The following is an 8,850-nucleotide window of genomic DNA, read 5'->3' as shown; positions in this document are numbered from 1 at the left end:
ATGCATGTTAAATTTTTTTGTACGCTTACTAATTTACTCATAATCACATGCTAGCATTTCAATTTTTGTCCGCATCTTGACAATATTCATGTACATTTTTACATAAGTATGCACTCGTTTAATACGCTCACCCCTCTCTTGACTCTGTAATTTATCAGGTATTGTACAATTTTTCCCTACATGTTAACCCTATTCACATACCGCTTCAGTGTTCTTTTTCGAAAACAGACATTTTTTATAAATGTGCTATTTTCTACAAGGGGGCTATGTAGTATCAGTTTATATGTTAAGCCCATATACTTTATTCTAGTTACTGACCAAGCCAATTCGCCTGTTATGAGTCATATTTTGATCTTGTTAATCATTTGCTTATTAACTTTGGCTATACTTTTATATGAGCATATATGTGTACACTTCGTATCTTATTCATCATGTCTGTCACTCATTTTCGTCCGACTATAAATGTTGATTAACGCTTGCTTAAATCGAGTTGGTTTCCCAGCCATCTCCAATACGCATCATCTTTCGCCTCGCTCTCTCGCTTGCCGCTCACTCGCTCGTTTATATTCGCTCAGGTGTTGTTAACTTTCGAACCTGAGTTATTCGACAATAAACTGTAGTTGCTGCTATCCTTATGCCTTCTGATTTCATACACCGTTAAGATTGGTATAATAACGGTTATCGAAGTGAACTATTATCGAAGCACGGCACTACAGGATATTCTGTAAAGTTTACATATTCGAGATTTTTAACTAGTAATAAATTGGCTGTTTCATACTAATACATCTGATCATTAGACAGTTCCAAACATTTCACTGGTGATTCATCTTATTTTAATAACCTATTATTATGTAATAGCATCGCGGTTTGTATGAACTTAGAAAAATCTGAAAACAAACACTGACACTGAACATTTATTTTAATAGTTGAATTCATGGGTCGGTCTAAGATAGACCATCATTGAATATGTGGAAGCAGTGGATGGCCGTTTTGTTTCAGTATAGGTTATACAAAACTTCAATGTGATAGTTAATAGTAGTATAAGAAGTGTTAAAACAAAAATTAAATGAAAATTTTCTTAGGATGAAAGTTATCTGTAGACTGTTGTATATGAAAATAGTTTGTACTGTGGATAGAGTTTCAGCAACAAAATATCTTAAAAACATATGGAACACATTCATTTAGTATTGTTTGTTTGAATCTTCTCATCGATGTGTTAGGACTGCAATTGGTCAGTCTCTAATTAGCATATGTGCATACTGTGCGTATTGCCTCGATATAGCCTTAATTCACAAGCATTATAAGCAAATATGAATAGCGGCTAGCAGTGGAATCCAGTTTGACGCGTGTTTCGTCCTATTTGGGACTCGTCAGTTGGATGTACCTGCATCTCAGAGTTGGTGTTCACTCTGGCACTCGAACCCAGTGCCTTTCGCTTCAAAGGCCATCGCGGTATCCACTCGACCACTGAGTCCTGCTAGCCACTTGCTTGTGGAACACATGTTAGCTACTTTGTTCAATCATATAGCTCTTGTCTTTCCCAAGTGATTAAATCTAGGTTCTTCAAGTCTTGCTTCAAGCGCATTATCCACAGAGCACTAAGTTAACAGTTAACGGTTGACGTTTCCAACTCCAATCACTATCCATGTTATCAGTCTCATGATCTGGTTGAACTCCATCGGTTACTATTTCTCACTAGAACGTCATAAATTCTACATGAATCTGATCATCAATGAAAATATAATTTGTAATATTATTAGGTTAGAAGGCTTATAGAGACTATTTGTCACTAAGCTTAAAAATCCTTGTCTATGTTGTTCACATAGAATCAAAGATCTTCTCGAAATGCTCTCACATGGCCACGCGTATATAACCATGGAAGCTCTACTCACTACCTTCTCGTGGCATTATTGTTGTTTACGTAATTGAGAAGACGAAAAGCGAATGTCAGGCGCTTTAACCGGATTGGTGGACACGGAAATTCCGTCTAGGGGAGTTGGAAAACCCTCATCCCAAACCAATGGTGCACATGGGCTGGATCCAGTATCCTGAGGGAACAAATAGAGTATGAATCAATCGTTGGTCATCGGCTACCATGGAACTGCATCTCCTCACGATGCTCCATTGCTTTGTGGATCAGATCTTTAGGTCAAAGGCTCCGAGGAGCATAGGCCGCACACCAGCATTCTCCATTCAACCCTGTCCCAAACAATCCTTTCCAGTTCTTTGCAGTTGTTATTCATCCTTTACATATCTGCTTCTATTTCCCGATATAATGTGTTCTGTGATCTTCCACTTTTTCGCTTCCCTTCAGGATTCCATGTTAGCGCTTGCCTCGTGATGCAGTTTGGTGATTTCCTCAATGTATGTCCTATATTTGCTTGTACAAGTTTTTATCTCTATAGTGGATGTGTAATGAATGAACAAAAACTGACTTCTATGACTGACTCGATGTAAAGAAGAAGACAGGAACAATAGATGAGGAATTATTGTACATTTTAATTTAATTAGAACTAAATTCACTTAGTATTGTTTGTTTGAATCTTCCTTCCTATTGATGTTTAGGACTGCAACTGGTCAGTACTGGTCAGGTACTGGGTTCGAGTCCCAGAGTGAACATCAACTCTGAGATGCAAGTACATCCATCTGACGAGTCCCAAATAGGACGAAACGCACATCAAACTGGATTCCACTGCTAGCCACTATCTATCTTTGCTTATAAATTAGAACTAGAATATTTCATTCAACCGGTTTCTTTTACGAATTTGAATAAAGCCAAAATGAAAAATGGACGGAGCATTATATATGAATTCATTAAATTGCGTAGTTTATCATCCGCTGCTTACAACCACTGATATGTATTGAAATCTAAAACTGAGGTATGATATAATGTGAAATATTTGACAATGATGACGAAAAGAATTAAAATGAAAAGGCCGGATAAGGCAGTAGTCAAGTGAAGCCCGGGAACAGATAATATAGATTGTGTGATAATTATCAAAGTCGCAAAAGGTTGATAAGAGATTACTGGAATTAGAAATTTGTAAGATGGGTTACGTAATAGCTGAGCAGGGAGTTGAAGAGTATGTATGGGTTAACAGAATTAAGTAAATCAAAAAATCGATTAATGAATGGATGATTTTGGTGAATATAAAAATAAGAATTAGTTTGGCGAAGGCCACATAACGGAATATACACTAATAGAGTATTAGAGTGTCACTGGGAACCTGGAAGTACTGGATGGCCGTTTCATTCTAATATGCGGTGCACATCCAAGGTCCTTAACATGGGATTCAAACCCAGAATCTTTGTTCACGCTCGAGAACCCTTAGCTTCTAGACTAGTGATTCATCATCTAACGATTTTAATGTCTAATTTCAACTGATCCGAAACAGTGCGCGACCATGTCCAACCGTGTGAGATGTGAGATACTCACCCAACGATGACAATGGAAGATGGCCGCACAATATCATGAGTTGGTTGAAGTTTCGCATTGACACCATTGGATGCCGGTTCAGTGGTCTACAGGTTAAGTGTTCGTGAGCGAGATTGAAGGTCCTGGGTTCGAATTCAACGTTGGCTAATGTACAATGCTAAAGAGTCCAAAACTAGGACGAAACAGCCGTTCATTACTTTCAAGATTTCAATGGTGGTCTAACATTGATCAGTTCATGATCTCAGTTAAAACTCAACAATCTTCACAAGCCTATATTGACTAATAAAATAATCATAATAATACTGACAATAACGTAAAATAATAATTTACCAAGGTTGATTACTGTCTATTTATGGATACATAAATCAGGTTTGAGTTTTTTTGATTGCTAATGTTTCGGCAAACGGGAGAGAATACGCTGATTTTCATGTGTTTTACCTAAACTGATCTATAGTCAGATATGAATTAATGTGACTAAGTAGCAGTCAATAATTAATATTTCAACAACGTGATGTATGAGCGCAATTTCTAATAAGATTAGACTACTATAACCCAGAAATGTAAATACTTTACTGTGTTACATGATTTATTCCTTCCAAAGAGTATTATTTTATAAGCAAAGATGGATGTTAGCTGGCAGTGGAATCCAGGAAGCGCGTTTCGTCCTATTTGAAATTCGTCAGCTGGACGTGTCTGCATTTATAATGCTTGTAACTTAATGCAATATCGAGGCAATCCACACAGGATACACGTATGCCAATAAGAAACTGATCAATTACAGTCTTAAACATTAATGCAAAGATTTAAACAAATAATACAAAAGGATTATTATTTCATGGTAGTCATAGATATCTAAATAACTTTAGGCTAAAAACTTATAATTTGACATCGCCGTCTTCAGCTGTTATATCAATTACTTGGGTGCCCTGTTCAATATATGACGTGAATTATCGATCAGAGCAATGATACATAAAAAAACCATGCGAGCAGTTTTGAGTACTTATCAGTCCTGCTTTCTGCCTAGCCCAACCAATTAAGTCCAGAACACCAATAACAACCTCTACAATATCAATCATTATTCTCAAACATACTGGGTTTATATACCACAATCAAACTGACCACAACGTACCATAAAATAGAAAATAACATTTGTACAAGATCTGGCCAAATGTGGATGTGAATAGGGAGCACAGTAATCAATAGACTGAAGATAACTCAGGAATGGTAAATCGTACAGCAATAGTCTATGGAACAAAATAAAGCTCATAATGAGAGGGACATGAATATGAATAGTTTAGTTACTTAACAATTATACAGTAGGAAATATGTGTATCATATTGGTCCATAAATAATCCTCAAAGTTGCCATTCATAAATCGCTTCGGGATATAACAATAAGTAATAGTATGAAGTATGTTTTGTATTAATGGACGGATAGATAAATGGGTCAGGAACTTCCATAGATCCCTTTACATCGCGTTTCTATTCAATATATTTACAAATCAACTGATAGTAAATCTACAGATGACCTACCCGATAATCATTTAAAAAGAATTCATTTATTATTTAGGTATATAAGTCTGATTGAAAACACTAGCAGAAATCCTTTTTTAACAAGACGGTTCATGAATATCCCTTATATTGATTTTTTGATCGCTTTAGTACTTTGTATACGTTCTAATCAATAAAATTAATGACATCAAAGGTAATAGTACACAGTTATTAAACAAGAGAATGTCCAACTGTTTACAATAAATAGATTATTTCATACCCAGAGTGAAGTAGTAGCTAAGTAAATAACCCAATGGAACTTGACTATATAAATGATGGACTCGAATCTTGGTCAGATGATTAACACTAGGATGTAGATACACCCAGCTGATAAATTCTGAATAAAATGAAATATACATTATGAATTACATTACTAGACACTACAAATTATATAAAGAATTGAAGTGGTGTCATGAATCTGTCCAACATAATTTACTAACGATAAAAATAACAGTTACCATTACATTTTGTGACAAACAAATGATGTATGCCAAAACTATCATCATAACCGATGGCAATAGAACAGTTTCATAGTTTTTTTCATCTAAGTACTTTGGGCCAGAATGATATAAAATGGTTATTCAATCAATAGATTCCTTTTTCTTAGTTGTCTATGCAAGATATTTCGGATCCGTTAGCCAGACACTATCAGCGACATTCTACTGTGGGAGAGAACAAATCAGGAAGAAGCGCTGGAAGTTGATAGGATACACATTGAGGAAATCACCAAACTGCGTCACAAAACAAGCCCTTACATGGAATCCTGAAGGCCAAACTAGAAGAGAAAGACCAAAAAACACATTACTCCAAGAAATGGAGACAGACATGAGAAGAATGAACAACAACTGGATAGAAATAGAAAGGAAGGCCCAGGACAGAGTGCGTTGAAGAATGCTGGTCGGCGCCCTATGCTCCATTGGAGGTAACAGGCGCAAGTAAGTAAGTAAGTAAGTAAGATTCCTTTTCGTAGTGTTATTTGAAACAACTTAACAGGAAGAAAGTGATAACATTTGCTGACTACCAAATACATTGAAAGAATGTCTGATAGAAATTATAACAGAATTCCTGTTTTGAAGTAATTTTCATCATGAGTCAGTAATGGGTTCTTCTTTTTGTTCTGAACACATTACCAGTTATAGTCAATACATAATTTTACATGACAATTATACAATGCGATATCTTGACCAATTTGGATATGACTGGACTAAACACCTTTACATTTTAAATAAAGGTGACGAAAATCAACAATGTTTACAGGGAACTAATTAATTTAGTGTATAAAAGGCATTTAAGTGAATCATCCTGTTTAACTGAAATTTTGTTTACTTATAACTAAATGTCAGTAAAATTGTTTGACAACAAAAAAAGTCAAGAGATTTGGGTAATATGCATTGATGATATGACAAGGAATGACCGTAATAACAAATGAAATTGGTTGTCTGTGACATGTAATCCAATTTTGAGGAGTAATTATATTTCCACAGTTTAAATCACGAACTGATTGATGCTAGACCAGCATTAAAAAATTCTGAAAGTACTGGGTGGGTGTTTAGTCGTAGTATGGGGATCCTCGGGTGTGTACATTCAAGACTCTACTTGCAGGAACCGATTCTATAACCTTCAGGGAATGTCCTACAATCTACCCAAATTCCTCTATATTAATGGGTAGTTAAGTGACATAGTCAATCAGTAATATCTGTTAGTTATAGATGTCCAATTGTACAATACATTCATATAGTAAGTTATTGATTAATAATATCAAATTCTACTTAGTTCAATTAATACAAATTAGACTACGTCTTTAGTTTCCACTATGGGTGGTCGGATTCGGGGTCTCAGTACAAAGGACGAGCCGTATAAGCACTTAGCAGATATGGTAGTGATAGACAAGACACATATCGATATTTATGATCAAATTCAGAGTTTTAATAAGTGGAGAACAACTTCAATGAGTCATATCAATATTTTTAATCCAAACACCTTTACACAGTAAAATTTGCTATTCAAGGATACTTGTGTTAATATTGTGGTGTGGGCTACTCATATCAACATAAGTGGAATGTATTGTGAGTAGGGAATAGAATATCTGGCAGCAGAATATTGAGAAGATCAAGAAGGGAAAAACAGAAACAGAAAGCAATTGGTGTGGAAATCCAGGAACAATGAAGCCTGAGACAATTAATGAACATTTTGCGAATGAAGTATCAGAGTATGGTTTTTTTATTTTATCAAGCAACTTTTTAATTCGTGCTAAATATATAATCGGTTGTCCTCACCTGTGTTGTCCTTCATTACAATATTATCTACGACCTCTTTATTGATGTTGTTATTTGCGTTTGTCTTATTAATATTGAATTGTTATTGTATATCAGTCATTAGGTCTGTCTAGTTAGCGTAGTTCCTGTCCCTCATTAAAAGTATCTTCTAATCGTGTGTAATTCAAAGTAACAATAGGCTGCTTCAAAAACTAACACTTATAACTTAGGTTCCCTTCTAGTTGACACTCATATAATCTTAACGAAGTTGTTGCATCTGGTGGGATATGAACATATGTCACTAAAGGTCATAACAGTCAAAGAGATTACCACTGAATTGTTTATTGAATTCTTAACAACCTTTCGATAGCATTCTTATGTTGTTTTGGGTTTGTTTGTTTTTGTTTAAATACAAATTACAGTTCAGCAATTTTCAAATTTGAATAAACTGAAAATAATCATATCTTACGATGAAGAATAATCTCTTAGTATATTCCGGATTCAATAAGAAATATGAGAAGAAAGATTGTACTCTTTATTGAATTCAATTTTCTTTATGAGCAAAGATGAATAGTGACTAGCAGTGGAATCCAGGACGCACGTTTCGTCCTATTTGGAACTTGTCACCTGGATGTACCTGCATCACAGAATTGATGTTCACTCTGGGACTCAGTAGCTAAGTGGATAACGTGATGGCGTTGGAAGCCAAATGTACTGGGTTCAAGTCCCAGAGTGAACATCAACTCTGAGATGCAGGTACATTCAGTAGTGGAATTCAAAATGTGAATTTCGTTCTATTTGAAACTCATTAGGTAGATTCATCTTCATTTCAGTACTACTGACCAAATTAAGAATTGAACCTAATAGCTTTTACATAAAACACCAAAGCTTCTTCTTCTATGTATATTTGTTCGATTATTATCAAAGTTTAATGATGTATATAAGCGATTGTTGCAAAAATCAAAATCTTTAAATCATTCTAGAAAATAGACTAATTCACACAGGGACAAAGAGAAAAATGGTTTAACTTATGGAAAATAACAACTGTTTGGTAAATCAATCATGAAACATTTAAATAAGATACATTTCCTAAAAGAAATGGAACCAATCTAACTTTTAACATTTCTTTTTATAATGAAGTTAGGTAATTTTTTAATAGTTCAATTCATGAGCTGCTTAAAGCTAGATCACCATAGAAAACTTGGAAGCATTGGAAGGTTGTTTCGTCCTGTTATGGGACTAATCAGTAGTAGTGCGCATCCACGATCCCACCTCGCGAAATTCGAACCCAGGACCTATCAGTCTCGCGTGCGAGCGCTTTGTCACTAGGCCACTGAGCCGGCATCCAACGGTGTTAATGTCTAACTTTGACCAATCCACGAAATCGAGTGACACATCCACAATTCTTCGAATCTTGCGAGGCGGGATCGTGGATGCGCACTGTTGAGGAGTCTCACAATAGATCGAAACGGCCGTCAAGTGCTTCCAGGTTTTCCATTGTGGTCTAGTCTCAGTTGACTCATGATTTCAACCGTATAAAATACTAAAATCTCCACAAAATCCTCTTCTGATAATTATTTAATAGTTGAATTCATGAGCTGATTAAAGC

General features: G+C 35.4%; 1 non-coding gene across 1 annotated transcript; it reads left to right on the top strand.

Moving 5' to 3' along the window:
* The first annotated feature begins 7,911 nt into the window (after window positions 1-7,911).
* Window positions 7,912-7,978, top strand: Smp_tRNA_01432_Pro_TGG.1.1. The gene has a single exon. It is a non-coding gene (tRNA).
* The last annotated feature ends 872 nt before the right edge of the window (window positions 7,979-8,850 follow it).

Source organism: Schistosoma mansoni, chromosome 1 (genome assembly GCF_000237925.1).
Source record: "Schistosoma mansoni strain Puerto Rico chromosome 1, complete genome".
NCBI lineage: Eukaryota > Metazoa > Platyhelminthes > Trematoda > Strigeidida > Schistosomatidae > Schistosoma > Schistosoma mansoni.
The sequence above is the reverse complement of the archived record's forward strand: the minus strand, read 5'-3'. Positions and strand labels throughout refer to the sequence as shown.